At 34.4% G+C, this 27,158-nt stretch overlaps 1 protein-coding gene across 1 annotated transcript in view; it reads left to right on the forward strand.

Moving 5' to 3' along the window:
- Nucleotides 1-27,158, forward strand: part of MAP2 (microtubule associated protein 2) — a 303,522-nt gene that overhangs the window by 80,430 nt on the left and 195,934 nt on the right. The window contains exon 3 of the mRNA XM_037745066.1: nucleotides 2,504-2,553. The gene's annotated coding sequence lies outside the window, so the exon portion shown is untranslated. The remainder of the gene's footprint in view (nucleotides 1-2,503; nucleotides 2,554-27,158) is intronic.

Below are 27,158 nucleotides of genomic sequence, written 5' to 3' on the forward strand. Positions count from 1 at the left end.
AAAAAAAAAAAAAAAACAAACAAGAAACTATGTTTTAACAGGAATGTTCCAGATATTCCCAGTTTTTGATACCCTTAGCATCTGAGTAATTTTATTTTCAAGATGCCTCTAGGCCAAAAGATGTACCTCACAGTTTAATTTAATTAGCATAATATGTTTAAGTTCTAACAACTTAGAAGCATTTTGAAAAAATAATTCAAATAAATTGAAAGCAAATCTATTTTTGTTTTATGTGTAGAAACCCACAATCACTTACTAATGGGATTTGTGCCTGTTGAATACCGCCCAGCCCTCAAACCTTGGAGTCAAACTGGACACTATCATTCTTATTTCCTTTAATTTTTTATGGAAAAAAAGATTTTTGGTCATTCTTATTTCACATTGATTTTCATGCAGTATTTGCTTTTATATCACAAACCTCATGAAAAACCCAACTTTTCAAAGCTGTGAGCATCATTGAAAGGAGAGTAGCATAATCTAATATTGAAACCATAAACCACTTTAATGGTTCTTGTGCTGCTTAGTGGATATTGCTGTGGATTTTTTGTTTTTGTTTTCATATATTGAAAACATTTCGGCCAGGCATGGTGGCTCATGCCTGTAATTCCAGAACTTTGAGAGGCCAAGGTGGGTGGATCGCTTGAGTCCAGGAGTTTGAGACCAGCCAGGGCAACATGGTGAAACTCCATCTCTATAAAGAATACAAAAATTAGTCAGGTGTAGTGATTCATGCCTGTAGTTTCAGCTACTACAGAGGCTTAAGTGGGGGGACAGATTGAAACTGGGAGGTTGAGGCTGCAGTGAGCCATGACCACATCCCTGCACTCCAGACTGGGTGACAGAGTGAGATGCTGTCTCAAAAAAATAAAATAAAAAGAAAATATTTCACCATCCCCCTAAGAGTTTATAGTGGTGCCCTGGGCCAATATGACAATTAGGGAGCTGCTGGCTTTTAGCCAAAAAATAATATTTTTATCGAAGTAAAATAATATCAGGTGTTTGAAATCAAAATAGATATACTAAAGGCATTAATCTTAAATATCCTTCATAATTTCCTCAGATACTTAAAAAACAAATCTCCACAGATGTATCAACCTATCATTTTGTTAGGATTAAAAATCAACTATTAGGATTAAAAACCCTTAGGATTAAAAATCAACTGTTTCATATTCAGTTGTATTTTCTGTGGTTAACTAGTATTTTCTTTATATTATTTTACACTGTCCTTTTCAGTAAATAATTAGTTATAGGCTAATTTAGTTTTGGGATTTAGCATAGGAGTCTAATAATGAAACATTTTGAACATGAAGAAGAAGAACATATGCTGTTTTCTATCCAATTAACTCACAAACATACTTCTAGAACTTAACTTGCCTTTTAATTAGAGACTTTGCCATAGATGCTCCCTGTGGTGAGGCGAGTCTCACTCTTTTGTCATTCTGAAGTTTTGTTTACTATCTGTCCCAGAGGCAGGCTGACATTTGGGACAGAAGGGTTTTTTTTTTTTTTTTTTTTTTTTGAGATGGAGTTTCTTTATTCTTTCATTTGACAACATACTTTTATGTATTTTTACTTCTCAGCATATTTTAATGGCAAGGCTAAGGTGCAAGAGACCAGTGGGAAGATTGATTGTTTACCACTGGAATGGTCTTATTTGACCTTTGCTACCTTTAGCAAAGGTTTAGACTGATTGTTGACCCAGGACTAAAAATCTATAGACTCTCTGTGTATATTAAATCAGATTAAAGACCTGTATCAGTCTGTACAGACTGTTCTAACAAACATAGAAGAACAGAAATAAATTTTTCACAGCTCTGGAAGCAGAGTTCAAGATCAAGGCAGCAGCAGATTGTTTTTGCTGAGGTCCTGCTCCCTGTTTTTTCCCTCATCTTCATATGGCAGAAGGCATGAGAGTGCTCCCTGTGATCTCCCGTGTAAAGGCATAGTCATACTTTTTATATTTCTGAGATCTCTTTTACAGGGGCACTAATCACCTTCCAAAGGCTCCACCTCCAAATATCATCACATTGAGGAATTAGGATCTCAACATATGAATTTGGGGTGGAGGGGACATAAGCATTCTGTCTATGGCAGGATCAAAATGCACGAGTTTTATTATTTTTCATTAAACATCTCTTAAGAGCAATGGTAGTATTTTAGAAGCAGAATATGTTAAAAATTCTTTTGTTTGGTTGTTTTAGAATATAAGCATAGGACTTCTACTTTAAATAAGTATAAACTTCTACTTTAAATAAGTATAAAAGAAAAATAGGACCTAATTTTGGCATTTAATATTTTTTTTAATAAAATGTAGAACATATTTTTAAGTTTAAAGTTTTATTATGTGTAACCCTCATACATTGTAAATGGATATGTTTCAGTCAGTGCATTTTATGGAATGAGGAACAAATAACTTCTGACTTTATCTTCCTCCTTAGTGAAAGAAAAGGCCAGAGTGTTCAACTGATTTAACTTACTGTATATTTTCTTCTTCTTCTTTTAGATTTTATTGACCTAATCCAAAGTATCTTATAACTTCTGGCTGGAATTAAGGTCAGTACTATATTTGTGTCAATCATGAATAAACTGAAATAAAATAAAGGCATCGTGGGTTTTTAGATAGCTGGATCAGAAATATGCTTGCAATGTGTGGTAAAATCTAAAATTTAGGAAAAGCTGGATAAATTTCAGAGTTGATCTACTAGCAAACATGGTTCCCTGAGCAGTGTTTGTTTTTCTAATTAGTATAATTTTTTGGTTATTGAATGCTGAATGTATTTCATCTTACTAGCTAAGTTTCGATTAATGAAAAAAATCCAACTCGAATTCACTCAATTAGTTAACAGAAATATTAAAATAATTACTTCTTAGAAAGCTGGTTAACATTTCCAAGGATGATCAGCTGTCTGAATTTGCAGGAAAACATTTTGATTTCCACAATTATATACCCACAGAGAATACATTTCCTAAAGAAGGCAGAGTTGAAAATGTACTTCTCAATAAAAAATTTCAGTTAGCTCAGTGTTAAGATGTCATTCCTTTGGTTCTGTGCTTCATTAATTGGCTTTTTATTGAGACTCAAAACTAGCTTAACTGAGTTTAGAGTAATAACAGAACCTCAGAAGGCCCTCACTGCAATAAGCTTGAGATATTATTTATGCTTTCTACTTTTTTTTTTTTGAACATGTATTCGGATTTTTTTTTTAAAGGCAACTAAACACTGAATGAAATTAAGGCTTTTATTGCTTATGAAAGAACAACATGCCAGGTGTTGCTAAACTTTTTGTATAGACTTTTGATTAATAATTAACATAAAGGAAAACATTGGCTTTTCATGTTCCCTTATAATCAGGAATTTTCCTTTGAAAGCCCATATTTAACCCTTCAGATTGCAGTGTCTGTCATACAATAGGCACTCTGTAAATATGTACCTTTTTTAGCCCCAATTCTGACCTCACTTTCCTACAACCAAATACACATAAACACACAGACACAGGCAGACACACACACACACACACACACACACACACACACACTCTCTCTCTCTCTCTCTCTCTCTATCTCTCTCTCAGATAAAAAACTGCTATTATTTCTCTTTTCAAACTTAGCTTTCCTATCTTTGAAATCTGTATAGAATGAAGCAAATAGATTAAAATTATGCCTATAGATAATTGGCAACTTAATAGAGAAAAAAGGTGAAATGTTTGTAAGTGTTGATTTAAAGTCTACTTATAAACTATATTATTTTATTATGTGTTTTTACATAGTTCAAGGTCAAATGTATTGAAGTCTCCCTTTTTAATTCATTCCTTAGTGTATACTATGGATATTTGTGAACATTTAAATGTGTAATTTTTTAAAAGACGTTTTGAACTTTTTTTTCTATCCCATCCACCTACAAAACCAAAATTACAAGTAGAATGAGATTTTTGTAAAGTATACATTCAATGAATTAGTAATGTTTTCAATGCACAGAGTTAAGTTTTAATTATAAATCTGTATTACAGGTAAACCTTACCTTTCTCTTTTTAAATAAGAAGTAAATTCCTCCTTTCTGATTTTTATCTTATAGTTGATATGGTAAACATGGCAATTTCCAATCTCATCTTGCTCTGACCACTTTCCAGAAAGAAAGAAAACTGAAAAGAAAAGATTTTTGTTAGATTATTTAAAAAAACAACTGACCGTAATGCAGAAACATTTTTCATAATCTGATCCCCTTACCGTCGTCCACTTGGAGATTTCTGTTGTGGGAATATGAAAGAGTATCGAGTGTATTTGGTCAAGATGACTTGCCTATTTTCAAATAAATATACCAGTGAAAATAAAGTGTACATAAAAATGGAAACATATTTAAACCTCTCTTATTACCAGGTCTTCCCACTTGGATATGTGTGGTTTAGTACAATTAGTATGGTTTTCTCTTCTATCTGGAAATGAAAATAACATTAAATTACATTTGGTGAATCAGTTATCTAAATCACATTTTATAAAAGTGGCTAGATGCAGTAAGTCTCTTAAAAATATATTAAATCACCAGAAATAGCCAAGTTATCAAAACAGAATATATGTAATGGAAATTACCATTCTTTTTTCAACTATAACTAAGTTCTTTTTGTTTAAGATAAAAGAGTTTCCCTCCCAGAAAAAGTGTGTTTTTCTGTAAAAATATTAGCTGAGCAAAGTAACTAGTGTTTCCAGATAAAAGCAAGCTACCAATAGGCGTACATAAAATAGGACATCAGAAATGCCATTGCAGTATTTTATCAGTTCTGTGATACATGTAATTTTATGTTAAATTATGTAAAGTTAAGTGATTCTATAGTTAAATTGATGACATTATTTTTCTTGGTAGTAAATGAGGCATGTCTTGTAATGAACGGTATCTTAGATTTTTTATAAAACACAGTATTACTAAATTTAGACTGGAAATGTGTTTTAGGCTCCTAAAGTTATTCCCGCCCTCCTCCCCCCCCAAAAAAAAAAAGTCAGAATGAAGTCCAGAAACAAGGAAGGTAAATTTGGCACTGAGTTTTAGCAACATTTTAGACCACACTTTCTGCCTTTTTAAAAAAACAGTATTGGTTTTTCTTATCAACTTCTTTTTCTTTATTATTAATACTGCTACCAGCATTTTGGTATATTTTCCTCCAGTTTTTGTTGTGGTTTGTTTTCACAAAAGTGAAGTTAAATTTTTTATTCTATATATTCCAGTTACTTGAAAAGGTGATTTTTAATGACTCTGTGATATACTATCCTATGGATATTTCATAATTTATTTCACCATTTACCCACCATTGTTGGACATTCAGATTGTTTTTAATATCTCACTATTTTAAATAGCACTGCAATAAATATCCTACTAAAATGTTTGTCACTGCTGACATTGTACTTAGCATCAATTTGTAGTAGTGGGATTATGTAGTATAAAGAAATAAGTATATTTGATGTGACTAACATGTACATTGTGAGTATTCCCCAAAATTATAGTACCAATATGCACTTTACTGGTAGCAGAGGCAGTCTGAGTTTTGCAATATCCATGCCAATGTTGGAACTAGGACTTTAAAAATTTCTCTCAGTTCGATAAGCAAATGAAGATTTCTCAATTTTAGAGTATAAAATAGGAAACAGATGCTTATAAAGGAATATTCATGGGTCATTAAAAATATCAATATAAACAGCATACCTTGTTTTTTAGATAGAATTACTAAGTAATGTTAATTTTGTTGGCTCTGCCACTCTCAGCTTGGGAAGGCTGTTTGATCTTATTCTGTTGAAGACAGAATCAGAAGCTAAATAATTTTCATTCTTATAAAGATAGATGATCATGTTAACTATATTAATTATAGTTTTCTTGAGAAAGAGGTTGAGGACCCTGAGGAATGGGACAAGGGAGACTATCTTTAATAGGGTTTTCAAGTTTACTTACAGTGGAGATACTACTCAACATGAAGTGCAGTAGCTTTTCTGGAAGTGTTTGGAATCTATGAGCAGAAAAGAACTAAGATTATTCTACAAAGCAAAAGCGAAATGTCATATTGCGTGCTAGCTAGTGCTTAGATATGTTATAAATTTCTCTCCTCAAAATTTTAAAAATATGTAGAGTACTTTTCTAGATTGATACTGTCTTTTAGTCTCATTTTGCAAAATCAAAAGTTAAAAAGAAAATATTGTATATAACGGGTTGCTATTTTGTATCGGTTTCTTCTTCATCCTGTAAACTAACCCTTTATCATTCCTGTAATGCAGTTAGTACTTAGCATACATATTCCATGAAGACCCTACCTTCAACTACATCCTATCTTGCTCCCAAAGATAAATCATGTTCTTCAGGCTGACACCTAGTGCTAAGGATACATTGCTTAACACAAGGCTGTCAGTGCTATAAGACTTCCCCTGTCTTTGCAATGGCACTTGACTTCTATTAAAGTGTTCTGGTGGTATTTGTTGAAGCATCCAGGTTTGAAATTAGATGAATTCATGCTTTCTCGGTGCTTAGAATTCTTAATGAGACGATTTCCTATGTTTTTGTTTGTTTTGTTACTGTTGTTGTTTGTTTGTTTTTTTAAGAGATGGAGTCTCCCTCTGTCATCCAGGCTGGAGTATAGTGACATAATCATAGCTTACTGCAACCTCAAACTCCTGGGCTCAAGTGGTACTCTCATCTCAGCCTCCTGAGTAGCCTAGGACTAAAGGTGTGAGCCACCATGCCTGGCTATATTTTTTATTTTTTTGTAGAGACTGAGTCTCACTCTGTTGCCTAGGCTGGTCTCAAATTCGTGGCTTAAAGCAATCCTCTTGCTTCCTCAGCCTCTGAAAGTGCTGGGATTACAGGCATGAGTCACTGTGCCTGGTCAGTTGCCTATGATTGAATCATTAATATTTATCTGAAATTATTTATCAAAGCCCTGATTTTGATGCCACGCTCCAGAAAAGTATGGATGCTGTGCTTCCTTTTTACCTGGATCTGGTCCTTCCTCCTAATTCTAATCTGTTCCTCTGGCTTAACATCTGATGCCCTATATGCTTCTAGATTGCCAAGCTGCTTGCAATGTTCCTTGGTCAAGCCCGCTGATTTTATTATCTGTAAAATGGAAGCAAAAATAACTTCTACTTCATTTCAAGACTGAATGAGATATTATTGCCAATCTTAAAAATTGTAGCTTTTAATCTACTTTTAAGTCCTCTATCAAAATATGCTATTTTGATTATTACACATTGTATACTTGTATCAAAACACCACATTGTGTCTGATAAATATGTACAATTATAATAAATAGATAAATTACATTTTGATGCAAAAAAGACTCTAAGAACAGTGTCTGGCATATGGTGATTGCTAAATAAATGGGAGTGTTTGCTCCATTGAGCCTTAAAAACAAACAAACAAACAAATGCTCTATTAAAGTCTTTTTTTCTAGATTTTACATGTGTAATAAATTCTGATGCTTCTCTTAAAACAGAAAATAAAATTAATGAGGATCTTTAACTTATGAAAGCTTCAAAATATATAAATGAAAGAAGCCAGAAGTTTTATATATATATTTATATATATATATTTAACACATGTATATTTATATATATTTATATATTATATATAATATATATTATATATATTTATATAATATATAAATATATAAAAATATATATATAATTATATTATTATTATATATATAAATATATATATAGATTTTACACATGTAAAATATATATATATATTTATTTATTTAAATGCTTCTTTTATAGAGATAGTGCCTCACTCTGTTGCCCAGACTGGAATAGAGTGGTACAATCATAGCTTACTATAATCTCAAACTTCTGAGCTCAAGTGAGTCTCCTGCCTCAGCCTCCTGAGTAGCTAGGACTATGATAGCATGTACCAGCACACCCAGCTAATCTTTTATTTTATGCTTTCTATAGAGACAGGGTCTCTCTATGTTGCCCAGGCTGGTCTTGGTCTGACATGAAGTGATCCTCCTGCCTTGGCTTCCCAAAGTAATGGAATTACAGGTGTGAGACACTGCACCCAACCCAATATATGTAATTTTATACTGTATTTTACGCTGGCCAGAAAGTAACTTCTCTATGCTCCACTGAGAAGTAGTATATCTTTCATTAGAGATGCTGTTAATGAGCTAAGCAGCGTATTGCACAATTAAGCTGACTTGCACTTAAAGAAAATAACAATGTAGAAAATGCTAATAGTCTAATGAAATAGAAAGTGGGGAGAGGAGGATTTTTTTTTTTAGACAGAGTTTTGCTCTTGTTGCCCAGACTGGAGTACAATGGCACAATCTTGGCTCACCAAAACCTCTGCCTCCTGGGTTCAAGTAATTCTCCTGCCTCAGCCACCCAAGTAGTTGGGATTACAGGCATGTGCCACCATGCCCAGCTAATTTTTTGTATTTTTAGTAGAGACGGGGTTTCATCATCCTGGTTGGCCAGGATGGTCTCGATCTCTTGACCTCTTGATCTACCTGCCTCGGCCTCCCAAGTGCTGGGATTACAGGCATGAGCCACCGTGCCCAGCCTAGGAGGATTTTCTTAATGTCTAACCATTAAGCTTCGGTGCTTTGAGCTTTTCAGAGTCAAGACAAACTTTTGAGGCCGGGCGCGGTGGCTCAAGCTTGTAATCCCAGCACTTTGGGAGGCCGAGGCGGGTGGATCATGAGGTCAAGAGATCGAGACCATCCTGGTCAACATGGTGAAACCCCGTCTCTACTAAAAACTACAAAAAATTAGCTGGGCATGGTGGCACATGCCTGTAATCCCAGCTACTCAGGAGGCTGAGGCAGGAGAATTGCTTGAACCCAGGAGGCGGAGGTTGCGGTGAGCCGAGATCGTGCCATTGCACTCCAGCCTGGGTAATGTGAGTGAAACTCCGTCTCAAAAAAAAAAAAAAAAAAAAGACAAACTTTTGATTAGCATCCTGGTCAACTTCCAGTACCTTCTCAGGGAGATGCTATATTTCTCTTCCAACTTGCTTCATGTTGCTTCACACATTTCTTAGAGACTTGTTATGTTTCATGTTAGGATTACATCTGGATACGTCCATTCTCCATTAGCAGCCCGTAGGCTTTTTAAGGAGAAACTGGGGCCTTTACCCTTATGGGTGGTATCTCAATAGGGCCTTGGAGGAAATGGACACTTAGGAAATGCTTATATAATAAGTTATAAAGATGTGAAACAAAAATAAACAATTGTATTACATATGAAGACTATAGAGCTACATATATGTGCATATATTCATGTATGTTATAATAATCATTAATCACTATATCCTGTTGATGATGAAAAAAATTGAGCAAAAAAGGGAGGACTTTAAACAATGATCACCTCAAAGACATTTGAAGCAGCAATAATTATTAGGTTTAATTTGGGAAATTTAGAAAACTAACAGTATGAAAAGGTGATTATTTTGTCATTTTATTTTATTCCCACATTTAGCACAGTATAATAATATATTTGTATTAAAAAAATATTCAGGATTCTAATGATTAGATTTACATGTGATACAAAGTATCTTTGACATTCTGCAAAGATTTATAGAATGCCCAATTATTTGTTTACCACTTTAAGGAGAAATATAAATCTGCCAAAATCGCATTTTAAACTGGAAAGACAATTTAATCCTTAGAATAATTTAATTTCTTTTATGTAGCTTTCTGAAATTTGACGCATCATAAATATGTATTTTCTTCTTTTAATAGAAAGTAATCCTTTCCTGTTAAAAAAACATTACTATCAAAGAATTAGCTCATGACATGACTTAGAACAGAAGAGGTCGGGAGGAGATTGAAGTGAGGGTGGCAGACAAACTTGCTATCCCTCCTCATTTTTTCGTATGCCCTAATAAAGAATCTTGGGGATATGTACTTCCAGAATTGCTTTTATTTTCACAGCCTTGACATACTGAGGAAATAGGCATGTTGATGCCATGAAAGATGAATATGAAAATACTACCCACTGGAAGAATCTTAAAGAACAAGTATTGGACCTGTGGTGGTTTTTTTACCCGCCATGTGGGAAAAGAATGCTGTAGCTCATTCTTTATTTCTTAACTAAATGTAGTATCAAATGGCTACAAGAGACAATCAATGGCTATGTTTTCATACAAACCCCGTGCTTATTAAATCAATCCTTGGATTTAATTCACTGACCAGCTAATCTTTATTCTTTTCCTAAATTCATCTGAAAAAAAGAATCATTCCAAAGAATAACACAGCTGATCTCTTTCTAGCCCATTTATGTCATTAAAGAGTATTATAGCTTAAATATAGGCCTTATATCTTATTAGGGTAGTTTGGAGGATTTAAAAAACAAAATGAATTTCTTTAGTATGTAGGAAATTCTTTATATTCTACTTATTGCAGAGTAAGAACTTTATAGTAGCAAAAGGGATAAACTTTCTTGTTCCTCTGTAAATGAACCTGAGACTTGTTAAGCTTTATCATTCATCTGAGAATAAAAAATTTGATTTTAGATAATTTAGATAAAAATTTAATTTAGATAAAAATCTAAATTTCTAAAATTTAATTTCCTATTCTCAGATGAATGATAAAGCTTAACAAGTGTCATGTTGATTAATTAAAATCCATTTTATATTAGAAAAAGGAATATGTCATATAATACACATATGTGATAGATAGATAAATGGATATGCATGCTGGTTTCAGATAGTTTTACCAATGCGCCATACAAGGGCTTTACTTTTAGGCATGGCTTCTGAGTCATTCCTGTTGAAGAGTGTAAAATTGTGTGCCGTTTCTGAGCTAATCTTTCCCAGTTATTTACTAATATAAAATGTTAGTTGAAAAATCATTTGCCATAACAAATCAGCATAGACTGAGTTTCATTCCATATTATTCAGTGTCTTATGGTTATCAACTTTGGGTTAGAGTCTTCATTTTCTTTCTTTCAACCATTTCAAATCTAATTAGTGAAGCGTTGAATAAAGAAAAAACACTGAATGCATTACCCATGTACATCTATATCTATCTTCTCCCTTTCTCTCATTTATCTAAAATTTTATGCCTGTCAAAGCTTGTAGTTCAAAACTATAGCAAGTGATCACTTAGTACATTCCTTTTTGAATATTAATAGGTGTATTAGTCTATTTTCACACTGCTATAAAGAACTTCCCTGAAAATGGGTAATTTATAAGGAAAAGAGGTTTAACTTGACTCACAGTTCCTCATGGCTGGAGAGACCTCAGGAAACACAATCATGGCACAAGGGGAAGCCGGCACTTTCTTCACCTTCACAAGGTGGCAGGAGGGAGTATTTGCGAAAACGAGGAAGTGCCACACTTTAAAACCATCAGCTCTTGTGAGAACTCACTCGTGAAAACATCATGGGAGAAACCATGCCCATGATTCAATCACCTCCTAATATGTGGTCCCTCCCCTAATATGTGGGGATTACAATTTGAAGTAAGATTTGGGTGGGGACACAGAGGCAAACCATATCAGTAGATATTTGGAACTTTAAGTACTATTGCCTTCATTTTATGAATTGAGAAACTTAGTCATTAAACCAGGCACAATTTTTAATTTTTTTAAATTTATTTAGAGACAGAGTCTTACTCTGTCACCCAGGCTAAAGTACAGTAATGTGATCACGACTGACTGCAGCCTTGTCCTACCCAGCTCAAGTGATCCTCCCAGCCTTAGACTCCTGAGTAGCTGGGGCCACAAGTGCGCACTGCCATGCCAAGCTAAACTTTCTTTCTTTTATTTTTTGCAGAGATGGGGGATCACTATATTGCCTAGGCTGATCTCTAGCTCAGGTTCAAGCAATCCTCCCACCTCAGCCTCTCAAAGTGCTGAGATTACAGGCGTGAACTGCTGCACCTGGCCCAGATAGAATTTTTATAAACAGAGTATTCCTCTGTGAAGTATATTAGTTCTTAGAAATACAGAAAAGTCTTTTATGGATTACCAATAAGTAGAAAAATACACATTTACCCACATGTAACTACTTGCTTGTGATATCCATCATTTAGTGATGGCTTAAACTATAAGATATTGATCTTCAGAATGATAAAGAGAGTGTGCTTGATATCATTTGCTTAAAGATGCTTCACCCATAGAATGCAAATACTTTCTCCACCTTTTTCTCAAAACTATTGCCTTCTATTAGTCTCCTGCCAGAAGTAGCTCTCTGGTACAATACTAAGGTACAAATATAAGCTGATCTGCTTTTAAAAAATAGCTATGATGGCATCTTTAAGGGGTTCTAAGTCAGCCATAAGGAGTATCAGACCAATAGAGGAGAATAAATTAAACAACAGGAATAATAAAAGGGAAGGGGTAATGAACTTACTGAAAATAAAGGTATAAGAATTTTCTCCTTTAAAATCTGTTTAAATTTTGGTAACATGGGGTAAAAATGAGTTAGTGAGGAGGATGTTTAACTTGACAGTCAACTTCATAGTTGCAAACCATTTCAAATTTCACTTTAACTTTTCATTATCCCTTAGAAACTGTAAGGACTAATTTAGACCATCTGGCTACACTATCACAGAGGGAGGATTTGTACACTTAGGGTGCCCCTTGGAATTCCCTACCTATTTGGAAATTAAAGTGTAAATTACTATTGTAGTAGGTTAGAGGGGTGTCCTGGCAGGTACTTAATTTCCTTAGGTGAAATTAATGCTCAGAGGGAAATTGTACTTACATATTCAGGCTAGGCTATTATATAGGCACTTCAAGGGAGCGAAATTACCTTTTCTTCTGTTTCATACAAGTGTACAACATAAAAATTACATAATCTTCGATTCAATAATTACAAAAGTTACCTTAAAATATTGTATGCTACTGAATGATTATGCATATACTGGAAATGTATACCCCAGAGGGTATTTACCAAGTTTCTCTATGAAACATCATCCTCCCTCTTCCACCATGTCTGGAACTGCTGTATTCCTCTTTCATTCTAGGGACTAAATAGATGTTTATTAATTTTTTGATTTTCTTGTATTTAGATAGGTTTCGTAAATTTTCTTTTTGGTGATCACTGAAGTTCTTAGAGACAGAGCAGCAAATTTTAACTTTGTGCTTAGAAAATAGGGATACTCTTCACCTTTACATAAATATAAAGAGGATGCAAATGTCAAGTACTTCATTGATCAACAAGAAAACTTTTAGAAATATAATGTGGTTTGTCACCACAATGCGTAGCATGATGCCAGCAGATGGCATAAAAAGTGTTTAAAATGTGATGTGATTTGGTTTTGCTTTCAGAAAATTTTCTCAAGTAAATGGTTTCTCTTTGGATTGAGCATAGTATCTTTTTCATTTCCATGTCATGGATTGCTTAGAGAAAGTTTTTACAAGTTCGTTATCTATCTTGTAAAGCCCACACAATTGTAGTTTTTGAAATGTATCTCTTTATTTCATCATTTCAACACAGCCATAAATGGTATCCCACGTAGATATTCAACAATGTACCATTTACTAGGACATAGGAGTTCAAGTCATCAGCTAATATGGCCCTACTTGGAAATACACCACTTTATGGAGTGGAAGGGCAAGGGAAACCAGTAGGGGGAAGAAGTAAGCTCAAGAAATAGAAAAGTATCTATAAAGAAATCCTATCCATGAGGTGAATGATAGCCAAACAGATTTTTTTTTAATAAAAGAAAAAATAAAAAGTAAAACAGCCTAGATGATAACACATTTTTATCCAAAGTCCAGACTTTGGAAAGCCAAATTACATTTTTTCGTCTCATAGTTTTATGGGCATGCATTTTTATAGGGGAAAGAGAATTTGTACACCATATATTTCTAAATCGTGGTTTGCTCTCTGTACTCTCAGAATTAAGTCTTTTCATATATGAAGTAAACCTACATGAGAAGATGCAGTTCCAATACAAGAATGGTTATTAATAAAACAAGTAGCGAGGATCCAGTGGTAGTTCATTTGAGAGCAAGATTCTGTGAATGCTTTAAATGTGTCAACAGTGGTTGCTTTGCTCTGCAATAGCTTACAGTCAAGAGAGGGGAAAACTAATGTATATAAATAGCAACTAATACATGATACGATCAAATACTAAGTACAGATATAACTTTGTAGAGTGATCCAGAGAAGATATAATTCACTGTGATTTTGAAGGACCAAATTTTTTAAAAAGAATTTTCTGCTGGGTTTATAGGTAAATAGAATTTAAAGAGCCACAACAGAGATTTAGAGGTACAGAAAGAAGGACATTTCTTGAAAGGCTCTATGGAAACCAAAGCACACATATGGGAATTAGGACTCGGAAGTTGAGAATCCTGAACAGAGGATGCAGGACAGGTTTACTCTGGACCTATATTCTGCCTCTTCTTTCCTTCCGTCTTTCTCAGTCTTCCACTCTTTTTCCATACAAATATTTGTTGAATTACTTCTATGTGTACCTGTTCTTTAACTGTGAGCAGAAACCCAACTCATCATGAGATTTTTCATTCTCTCTTCATGCACACAGAATAGTTACATACATATATACTGTTGTGAATGTCTGTTTCAAAAGCTTCCTTTAATGAAGGTATAATTTTGTTGGTAGGTTTTATGAAACTAAAAAAAAAAAAAACATTGATATCTCAACACATGGGAACTAGATGTTCCAACTAACCCTCTCGATGTCTGTAATTATTTTATTTTGGCACTAATATTACCAAGCTTGCTTCTAATTAAAGATAAATGAAATTGTAAAATTAACTACTTTATCTCTTTATTTAAATTTCAGATGGGAAATTTGGAATTTTACTATTTATGTCCTATGTTAAATATCTAAAAGGGCTCTACTACAGGGAGATGGATTAATTAAAATCAAAATTGTTGAGGGAATATAATTAAAAACAAAATCTTATCTCAACCCAGAAGTGCCCTCCACCAAAGTAATAGAAAAAGAAAACACTTTTACTATTAAGCATTAAAGCAGAATGTGACGAACATTACAGGCAATCCACTAAGAGGTTGTAAAGACCAAAATAAACCTCACTCTTTTATATTGCCAAGTAGATGTAGCCAAGAGTAGGGTTATACACCTGCTTTCAAGATAAGCAATAACCAGTCCTCAAGTAAAAGGATGTGACAGCACCATCCTAAATTCAACAGGTAACTGGATCATTTGTGTTAGCTAATTGATCATCTAACACAGGTGATCATCTGTGTTAGCTAATTGGCTTGTTCCAAAGATAAACACATTTCTTATACCTTTACAACAGGAAGTTTTGCAACTTGGAGCAAGGATAACACTGAAATTAGGCTCCTACCCTCCTATAGGAATTGGGAGATTAGGGAGCTGTCTCCCTTGATGTTTGCATTTCAAAATGGTAGCTCCAAGGTCCTTGGGAAAACATTCCTGAGTTGCGAGGCTAATAGGAGGCTTAGTTAACCATCATTAAGATTTACATAAATGTGCAAAGGACAAGGAAAGAAATTCTAAAAGAAAAGGGAGAGTAGAAAGCAGTCTCTATCCTTGTTTTCAGCAGAGATTCACACCTCTTATTTTCAAGTTGGTATTTGTCTTTACAGTGTAAAATGGATGAAATAATTGCTTTTTAAGAAAGTAGTCAACGGATATTTTGGTATTTTTTTTTCTGAGTATAATGTCAGTATGTTCTAAAACAAAGAAAAAATAGGCTTAAAATGGAGAGATTTAAATAAAATGATCACTACTCCCTTCACACTCATAGTAACCTGATTGCTGGGTAAATTATTGGGAGAAGTACGGCTAATATTTGGCTTTTTCAAGGGAAGGCAGACCTTGTGGAGAGCACAATGGATCATATAAAAAGGTCTTAAATTTCTACTTGAAATGTGTTTGAGACTGGACATTCACAGCCTTCTGGTGCATTTAACTTAAACTCTGCTCAACTGCAAGATCTCCAGTGCTCATTCAAATGCTAATGTGGGCCATCTGCCTCCCAACCCCCACCCTTTTTTAATAGCAGGAACAAGCTGAAGGTCATGTGACCCTAATTGCTGCAATTATGAGATTTCTGGGAGTAATCACTTAGGTTGCACCCAGAGTGAGCATCTGCTGATGATAAATAGATCAGGAGATTACTAAAGACAGGCTTCCCTATAAGACCTCCAGTGATTAATTTCTTGACGTATATACATATGCGCAGTTAAAATCCATATGCTCTAATAAAAGCATTCTTTTTCCCCATCCTTTTGTCTAAAATGCCTCTTTAAAACTTGGTAGGAACAGCATAAAATGCATATTTTTGTGTGTGCAAATAGAATTCTAAAGAGGGACCTGGGGAAGATATTCTAATAATGATTAATAATGAAGAAGCGGCCTTCACCTACACAAATTTTAGTTCTCTGGGCAAGGAGAAAAGAATGTCACAAGGGCTTAATCTTTCCAGCAGAAGTATTAATATTTTGTTTTGTTTTATTTTTATTAATTTTGGGATGAAGACCTGATTTCCAATGGTAAGTGTATGTGTTTAAGGAAAGATTTTCAGGCCACTTAAGACCTTCCGAGGCCCATTCCTTAGTGAGATGAATTATTTTCCTTTTCATAAGGCCATTTGCTTATTAAAAGGTGGTTGCTTCACAAGATATTTTTTCACGATATTGTTTACCTTGCTCCCTATTACTTATTTTTCTTATTATAAATGACTTATAGTTTTAAATTTATTGTGTATTAATTGGGCTTATTTTTAACCTCTCCCATCTCATGCAGTAATGTTTGAATGACACACTGTCCATGCTAAATATCACGTTGGAAATGTGGCAGTACTTTTGCAATACTATTGGTTGGTCTCCCCATGTTGGTTAATGACAATGACGTTAAAAGTTGTGCATAGTATCTTTCTTCTTTTGAAAATCTCTCCTTATGCCAATTTGTCTCCCAAAGTATAGTTTACAGCTTCTTATAATTTCCTTTATAGTACTGAGGCAGGCTAAGCTTATTTCCAGTCTGTGTAAAATGACTCTGAATGAATTATTTATTCATTAAACAAATGCTTTCTTAAGCACCACATCCTGCAGAGAACAAGAGAGACACAGTCTGGCTCACTTTTATTCAGGTGACAACAGCCTTCCATGTACATGCATGTACTTTACAACACACTGATGTGATGCACCAAAATATTATGTATCATTTTCTAAATGATTTGGCCTCATTTATTAACAACTTCAAAATACATCAATTGATGCTTTTTAAAAGTGGTTTGGGGAAGCACCTGTCCAATCTTCCTTTGACAAAAGAGGAGCTCCTCTTTTGTCATTACTAGGATATGATTCAATTTCTTCTTCAAGCATAAAGGGGGTTTGATTTGACTGTAACCCTTTTCTCTTCTTTTTATCTGTCTTTATGCTTCCTTCCTTGCTTCTTGTAAACTCTTTAATCTTATTTCAAAAAAAATTTTTAAAGCTGCTTTAGTTGTTAGGATTCATATTTTTCTCTTCTAACTTTTCAGAGAAAGAACAGCTAATAGACTTTGCATATTGGCATTCTGTCAGCTGGGACCCTATGCCTTTCAAGGATAACATCAAAAGCGCATTCATTATCCATCTGAACTGATAAACCAGGAGATTGGGATTTTGTGATCAACACACTTTACATGGTCCATTTTATAGCATGTTTTAAAGGAGAAACTGTTTGCTAAATTCTTTAATTGTTGTTTTCACAAGTACTAAAGCCCTCATGGTATTATTAGTCTGATAAAATGATAGATTAAATATGTAACAGTGTAGTTCAGTTCAGCTTTGTAAGACTTCATATCAATTAAATCATAAATTACACACAAAAATCTTTTGACAAGCCACATTTTTAGAGTTTTGGTTCAGAAGATATTTTCATAAATAAAATTCAAACGGGGGAGAATTTGTTCATTCACTTTTAAAGAAGCAGCAAAGACCTCTGTCGAGCTACTTCTCACACTGGATATAGAACAAGATTCAGCACCATTTTAACCAATGTCCCATTAGGATTCATAGGCTTCCATTTTTTTTTTCCACCAGCTGGAACTCAGCCGTGAAATGAGAAAAATACATTAAGTAAAGACAGTAACATAAATTCTAAGGTACTAATTATAGTAGAAAGGCATGGCCATACACTTCTGAATCAAGGCAGAGCCCTGTAAATATGGCCAGTGCAAAACCAATGGCACCTGTCACAAAATAGCAGTTTGAGCCTAAAAACAGGAGGATCATAGATGAAGGAAAATAAAATGATTTAGAAGAAGTCTTGCAGATTGGCATAAGTGAGACCTAAATCATATTGAAGTAGTTGACAAGTCATAAACCTTGGGTTGAAGAAAATATTGACCATTCTTACATGATGTTTCAAGAAATGTTTGTGACAAATAGTTTTTAAAAATAACTTTTGAAAGTGCTGTATAACCAAGCATTGTATCTCTGATTAAGAGTTCAAATCCATATGTGAAATAAGTTTCAAAATAATTAATATGTGTAAGAAGCCTGCACTTATAGGTCTCTGCAGCTGCAGGGACGTGGCCTAAGACCTCAATCCAGGAAATTTGTTTCAAGTTCCATGTGGAAGTTTTTCTTTTTTTTTTTAATTGACTCCTGGTAAAATCTTAACATTTCCTCATTCAGGGAAAGTGTCACTTGATGATGCCCCCTCAGTAATAAATCGGTTGCATTTAAAATGTTACAAATTATGCAGGAAACCCAGACCATTGAATCAAAGAGACATCAACTAACTCATTGAAGCCCACAATTATTGGTGATGGAGTAAGTGTAGTTGTGACTCTAATAAATTTACAGTTGTGTTTTCCTATTTATGGTTGCCAATATTGGTCTTTAGATAGGATGTATTATATACATTCCTGGTAAGGAACAAATTAAAATCTGACATTTGTATTCAGCCTAAATTAGTTGTCAGTAAATGGTTCTTCATCCTCATTTCCTGCCATCTCTCCACCATTTATTCTCCATGTTTTTTTCTATTAGAAGTGAATGCTTAGACCTCAGTTACTCAGAGCAGGCATTCCTACACTGGGCTAGATGCCTTCACTGTGCACTCCCATAACACCCCAAATGCAATCTCTCATGGCATTTTGCTTTATTCTCCCTCCCTAATCAACATGTTTTAAAGATTAATTAGATTCCTAGTTGTTTGAAGTCAGAGACCACACATGCCTTGTCATTACTGTCTTTCTGGAACTTAGCACATTGCCTGATATAATTTTGGTGTTTATTATGTTGCCTACATTCACTCTTACTCTAATTGCTGTTGCTGGGTTGCTATTACTACTCCAGTGCCCTGCGTGCCCTTCTCTATTGCTGTCCTGAGCATTCCCTTTCTAACCATCCTGTCTGAGCTCCTCAGCCAAATGTCTTCTGCATGCTGGAGGCTGGACCCAAATGCTAGGCCCTTCTCTTGCCTATCTCTTCCAACTAGCAGGAGCTTCTTCTCCATAGGAGGTGCCTGTCATACTCAGCAGTCAAACTGCAATATTTACTTTTAAGGAGCTTGGTAGATAAAAAGGAATCTCTTAAACTGCATGAGACCTATTCAGCTCCATTTGGCTTTTTATTCATTTATTTTTCTCTTTCCAGGTGGTCTGAATCAAAGATTGAAATGCCCTAGATTTCCAGATTTGTCTTCTGTGTACTCAGTGTTAAGTGCTTAGTGTTGTTTATAATTTAAACGTAACTTTTATAAAACTCTATTTTGAAAAGCAATGACTAACTATGTATATACATAAAAAGGATGTTAGCAGAAATGAAAAGTCCCACTTAAGTCTTTCTTAAGGCTTGTCTCATTTAGACAAACACAAGTTAGATTGTTTGCCTCCTCACTGATGACTGGTACCATTTTTACTTCTCCCATTTGCTAAATATTCAAAATTTATTTGAGGTTATTTTTTAAAAATGCAGTGAAACAGTGTAGCGCATCAAAAACTACATTTTGTGGTGTGAGTAAATGTTGTTTCACAGCTTATTTTAGTATTCTAGAAAGGTTGGCATGGAAACCTTGAGAAGGCATTTTAGATGCTCAGTGATACATAAGGGCTTTCATTTTGAAAATCTTGTTTATCTTATTTATTCCAACCTAGAATCAATTTTAATGGTTATTTCTATCTAATTTTAGGAATATGAATTTTTTCCACAGGCAGAAGTAGCTTCTTTAGTCTTTTTTTTAAGAAAAACATACATAAACCTAAGGAAGTAGGCAGAGTTGGGGAGAGTTTTCAAGAATTAAGCAATATAATTCGCTGGACAGAGATATGCATTGGAATCATTTAGATTTGGGTTCAAATGCTTGTTCTTAGCATTATGATAATTGCTATGTTAATAGCCTCAAAACATGAGGTTAAACATTAAGATAATAGCAATAAAAGGAAATAAATAAGGTGATACATGCAGTATACTATAAAATATAATATATTAGCAGGTAATATATGTAATACACTTGCATAAAGTATGCATTCATCAACTTAATTATTATATGTGTGAAATAATAGAGCAGGAAAAAGAAAAATTCAATAAATTATTTTTATTCAGGGAACTCTTCATCATTCATCTTCTTTTCAGTCTTTCTTTCGCCTAAGCATGGTAAAATGGTGGTTCTATTGAGTCTCATGACATTCACTAATTTATTTATGAGTAAGCTTCTGTGGATTACAACAGGGTGTGAAAAAAGTTAATTTTTTTTTCAATTCACTGCCTGTTGTGTTTGTTATTTGGTTGCTGGTAGAGCTCTTACCCCATGATAATTAGAGACCCTCAGTGTCCCTTGGGATCCAGAGACTGAGGTTCAATTTTTGTCTCCTCTGCTAAGTAGCTGTGTTACTTTGAATAAAGAATTTCAAATCTTGAGACCTAGGTTTTCTTGTATATAAAGTACATGGAGATGCGCCATATGGTTTTTAATATATATTCTAGCTTTTATCCATATTTTCCAATAGGATATTAGAGATTAAATAAAGACTATTCTCTATCTTCTACAGCCCTGACTCTGCCATCTCTGCAGACATGCTCAGAGGCTGTCATTTTGTAAATGACTTTCATTAAGCAAATTAGATACTAATATTTTAAAAATGTAGAATCATAAAACAACTAGCAAATAAATGACAATTATTTCTAAATTTGTTTTTTTAATATAGAGATTAATTTTTCATATTTATATTTAGAAATGACATCTTCTAATTTTATCTGGGCATAAAACAGATTAAAAAATTGGTATAGTCTATACCAAAATAACCCACTAATAAAAGTAAGTCATAATGGGAGAATAACCCAAAGGAGCAATTTTCATGTGAAAAATTTTCCAGTGTATGAAGAATTGTTATTCACAGAAAGCTAATCTCTTGGCAATGTCTGTTGCTGACCTGAAGAGGTTCTGACACAGCAAGCCGTTCCTGTATGGACTGAGCCTTGGAGTGGCCTTGAATTAGATATGAAGGTAATTTTGTCTCTGGAAAAGGATATCATAGCATAATTACATAGACCTTACCCCTCAAAAGCTCCAACCCTTCTAACTAAAGCCTTACTAGAAGAATCCCAAAGAAGATAAACTTTCAAAATTCCACTAAATAAAAACTCCATTGTCCTTTCAAAAAACATATGCATTCACATGGAATTTTGTATACTTCAGGATTATATAAATAACTTTGTCCAAACTCTTAGTTTCTACATTTCTTTACAATTTCTTTTTTTCCTCCTAAGAAAGTCTGGGGGAAAAAATCTTCTCTATAGTAACTGATTTGTTCCATTTCCTGTCATATTTCTTTTCTTGTAGTTGCTGGTTTCTAGCCAATTCTATTTTTGCATTTATTTTCCCCATTACATTCTGTTTCTTTTTTTTTTCTTGGTAGAAGAATTTTTTTTTTGTTTTTCGTTTTGTCAAAATGGAATTTTTCTCATGTCGTGTCATGATTTTGATATTTTCAAAGCTTAAAAAGCAATACAGAGGAGGTTTGTTTACATAATGAAGGATATAATAGGCTTTTTAAAGAAGATCTGATAATTCAGAAAGTATTTTCAACTAGCAGTGGATTAGCAATACCTACTTTTTTCATAAGTCCCATGCTTTTGAGTATAGTCAGCTTGATGCAGCTGTGGTTTAAAAGAGGAAAGTAGGAGTCTAGGAAGTGATCTCATGAAAATGCAGAAAATTAAGAGGTTAGATAGTAATAATATACAAAAGTAAATAGTCTGTTTCACTAAATGTCCGAGTGCCTGAGAATTCTGAAAGTGGACGGAAATCCAATGTAAAGAATATAAAATTAATGTCACATATGAGCACATAGAGAGAAGTACAGGAGTGGGAGGCTGAGAGACCCTTCTCAGGCTTTTGTGTTTTGATTTGTTTCCTTTCCTTTTATTTTATTTTATTTTTTTAAGAGCACGGTAGCTTTATTTGGTTAAAATATGTGAACATTTGCTTAGAATATAAGCATTTATAAATTTAAAAGAGCAAGGATTTTCCCTGGGAGCAAATCTTTCCTTAGATCTTTGAAAACTAACCAAATAGTATCTTCTAACTAGATAATTTTCATACTAGATCCTTGCAGAAGTATTAGCTGACCTAAGTCCTATTTTCTGCCACCCTGAAAGTGAAAGAAGGAAGTGCTGCTATAACAAGAACTGTAACTAAATCTAACAGCATCCCTGTTTTCTGATGATGGTCATCATGTGTTAGGAAAGCTTCGTTTCATACCTGAGACGTAAGATGTGCAAATGTCTTTCCTAGGCTTGATCCTCCATGGCAGATCTATGGATGATGTAATATAGTAGGGAATCTGTAAAGCCGACTGACTACAAAACCAACAAATTCTTTTCCTTCTCTCCCAGTTTGACTTAATTAAACCAGGAGACCTGTAAATATATGAATAGGACAGAGCTCCAGGTAGATGGACTTTCATGAATTCTGCACCCTCACTATCTGGAGCCCTATAAAGAGATAATCTATAAAGATTAGTATAAGCTAATCCTGGCATCTGGGGGAAAAGTGATTGCTAAAGTTAAAACATATTAGAATTGTCTAATTTTCTTGTGGCAGCTCTTAGTGTAATATCTGGTGGACATCCTTCCTGTATTGCCCTGTGTTGAAAGGAAAAAGAACACTTAATCCTCACCTACTCCACCCTGTGTTTTTCTCCATAGCATTTCTATATTACTGATATATCTGATATGTTTTATATTTTTTGTACAATTAATTATTGTTTTGTCTAACTAGAATGTTCATAGAGCAGGAACATTTTGTTTTGATCACTAATGAGTCCCTAACATCTAGCTGAGCTTTTGGCACATCGTAGGTGCCCAGTGATATCTGTTCAATGAATATGAATCTAGTCACTATTTTCATGCATCCACTGATGGCTACTGTTCTCTGGTCTTCCCTCACAGCCATGCACGCCGCCTCTCTTCTTTCTCACTAGTTCCCACAATTCCCATCCCACTAGCAACTTTCTTCACAACAATGAGGTTACATACTTGATTAAGGAACCATCTCTTCTGGATCTTTCTCCGGTGCTTAGTGTGACACCATGTGTGGCTGTGCCCTCTTAGATGTGAAGGCTGAACTCCTGGTTTGGCTTCTTTATGCCCTTCCTTCATGAAGGACATGGTTCTCAGAGTGTCCCCTGAACCAGCACCATCAGCATCACCTGGATACTTGTTAGAAATATAAGTCTTGGGCCCCACCCCAGACCTAGTGAATCAGAAACATGTGGGTGCAGCTCGGCAACCTGTGTTTTGTCAAGTCTTCCAAGTAATTCTGATGCTGAAGTTTGAGAACCAGTGAGAAGACATAGATTGCCTCCTGACTTTGTTTTTAACTTTTCAAAATCCCTGTAATTTATCTGGGTATATGTCTTCAGGAAATCCAAAAAGATTCATATTATATAAAGTTCTCTCTCTAAATTAAATCAGGGGCTTAACATTTATTTACTAAATTGTAGACATGGTAAGTATAGATTATGTGACCTTGTAGAATCTTGCAAGGTAGAAGCCATCTCCCCACGCCCCCCCCAACCCCTGGAAAATATGCACATTCAAGGTTCTAGAAGATGGGGCTGTAATTCTCATTTATTTATTTATTTTATTTATTTTCATTTTTATTTTTTTTTTAGAAGAGTTTTGCTCTGTCACCAGACTGGAGTGCAGTGGCGCAATCTCAGCTCACTGCAACCTGTGTCTCCCAGGTCAAGCGATTCCCCTGCCTCAGCCTCCAGAGTAGCTGGGAATAAACGCGTGCGCCACCACGCCTGGATAGTGTTTGTATTTTAGTAGAGATGGGGTTTTACCATGTTGGCCAGGATGGTCTCCATCTCCTGATGTGATCCACCTGCCTCAGCCTCTGAAAGTGCTGGGATTACAGGCATGAGCCACCGCGCCTGGCCAATTCCCATTTATTTTTACATGTATACCTACCTCCTTCATCCCCCAAACTTCCTACATGGTATATGTGTAAATTCAACCCTAGAGGATATTGTAGGTGAGTCATAACTCTTCAGGACAAATACTCAAAATCACTAATTGTATGTAAAGCTAAGAAACAATCTACTTTAAAATGGGAAATATTACATAGATACTATATAGTCTTCTTTCTTGGAAATTCTATGTAATTCTGTTTTAGAGGAAGATAGGAATGGTTGCTCACTTAAAAATTTGTATGTACTAAATGTGCTTTAATTTATAAAATAGCAAAAGGATGTTATATTTGCTTTTTCAAAAAACCACTTCTGTCACTTATGGGAAAATGTTTCAGGTGCCACATTTCATTCTTAACTTTATTGTAATTTGGTTAACATATTGACAGTTCAGCCTTTGAATGCTTGGCTTCTGGTCCCCAGACCTTTAAGTATAGCTGAAAGAGCACCAGAACTAGGGTTCTTTCTCAAAAGAAGATCTGGAAGGATAGCTGAGCCCATGTCATCTTAGGAATATGTATGTATGTATGTGTGTGTATATATATATGTTTGTGTGTATGTGTATATATATCCTCAATCATTTTTTTTTCACATTTTAAAAAGCATAATCACATATCTAGCCTTTTTCTCTGGGGAAGACCAATTAGTTATAGTTCCTTAAGATTCTTTGTGTCTGAACTAAGAAGGAGGTGCTATTTGTCTCTAAAATGGAGTTTGCTGTAGTGCAGATTAGAACTAACAAGGATTTTAGCCAGAAAAAAAAGTGGTGGTACGGGTGAAACAGCAACAGTTATCAAAGGTAGTGGAGAGGACACCAAAGCTTCCTTGCTTGCAGTGTTAGAGAAACAAGGGCATTCCACTTCGAAAGGAAGTAAGCAAGTTTAGGAAGACAAACTCTATTGTTGTCAAGCTGATAAATTAGCAAAGCGTTCAGTCAAAATCAATTTATAGTTAATGCATTGTACGTCAACTAACATGAGTAAGTAAACTTCTTAACAAACAGTTGTATGTGTGCTTTGATAAAGAGATAATAACTGAACCTGTCAGGTGAGGAACATTGCTGGGTATGAGTGAGAAAAGCATATATCTCCTATGGAAATCATCAGTGTTACCGTTAAGTCCATTAGAGCAGTTCTTTAAGAAAAAAAAATATGGGTCTGATCATCACAAATGTTACTTATTAACATACCCAGTCTTAACACCAGGTCTCCTAAAATCCCTTTATAATTGTTCTAAAAGTAGAATTCCATCTAAAATAAGTGGGAAGCAAGCAGATTCATCATTCACTAAAGGGCATCAGCAAGATGAAAAATGATCCAGAGAGAAGCAATAAATACTTTGAGCAAATACATATGTCACTAAGTACTCATAAGCTATTTATTTCTCATTTTAGCCATAACCTTTAATTGTACTTCCATCTGTCCTAGACCAATTACTCACGTCTGGATTGCTGAAGTCATTTGTTATAGCCCAATATTTTCTTTTTTCTTTTCTTTCTTCTTTTTCCCCCTCTCATTAATGATTGTAGAGAAGAAACAAACTCAGTAATTCTGTGAGTATTGAGAGCAGAGTTTTCCTGAGATATTTTAAGAATTTGTCCACATGGGGAAGAATTACAAAGAATTTAAAATAACAGTAAGTTAAGCCAATTCAAGTTTAACATAGTGCTCCATCATCAGGGACCCAGATGCTCTCTGTGTTTTTGCCCTGCTGTCCTCAACATGGAACTTCCATTTTATTTCCAAGATGGCTTCTTCTACCCCCACTGTCTTATCACATATGCATCCCAGATAGCAGGAGGGAGAAATGCTGAGTTGGGCATGACTTCTCCTTTTACACGCGTTTCTGACTAATGACACATATCTCTTGTTCTCACATCCCATTGACCAGACCTTAGTTATTTCATCATACTTTGCTATATAGATGAAATGTAGTTTTTATTAAAAAATAAACATGTGCCCAACTAACATTTGAGGATTCTTTTACTTAAAAAGAAGGAGAGAATTGATAATGAAGGACACTTTGTGGCTTCTGCTGCATGAAAATTAGCCCGTTTATTTTGTTAATCAGAGGAGGAAGTACAGATTATTAGGGTTGTGGTGAATGTTCACTGTTCAGTTACATGATTATAGGACAAATATATACAGGAAATTAAATATCTCTTGCAAATTATTTAATTTGGAATTTTAAAGTTGTCTGCTATTCATGAGGCTGTGTGTTTTTCTCAGCTTGAATTAAATCATTAATTCTAGTAATTTGTATGTATAAGACAACAAATATTTATGAAGCTCTAGGCAGCATGAAAGGTTCCTGATATATGTTATTTTTTTTTCTTTATAAGCATCCAATAATAGAGGTATTTGCCTTTTTTTATAGTTGAAGAATCTGAGAATTAGAATTGGTTAACTTGCTCCAGATCACATAGATAATAACAAATAGAAGTGGATTTTGACCCATGGCTGTTGGGTTGCAAAATATGTCTTTTCCCCCATATTGTTCTGTTGCCTAGTTGCTTCTCAGTATTTATTGGCACTGTGTTCAATTTGTTTCATTCAACTTTAGATCCTCCATGTTACAAACAGTGTATTTAGCTGCTGATTGAATGAATGAAATACAAATACAAAGTCCACTACTTTTGCCAATGCTGTGTGAAATGTTTTATCATTTGTAGTCTATTTAAAGCTATCTCATGCCTTTGCTATGTTTAATTTCTGATTAATGGGCAACATTTTATTGAACAAATTCAGTGATCTGATAGATGAAAAATTCCAAATAGCATCTTTTTCTTCATAAGAAAAATGAAAGAGA

Source organism: Cebus imitator, unplaced genomic scaffold (assembly GCF_001604975.1).
Source record: "Cebus imitator isolate Cc_AM_T3 unplaced genomic scaffold, Cebus_imitator-1.0 Scaffold191, whole genome shotgun sequence".
Classification (NCBI taxonomy): domain Eukaryota; kingdom Metazoa; phylum Chordata; class Mammalia; order Primates; family Cebidae; genus Cebus; species Cebus imitator.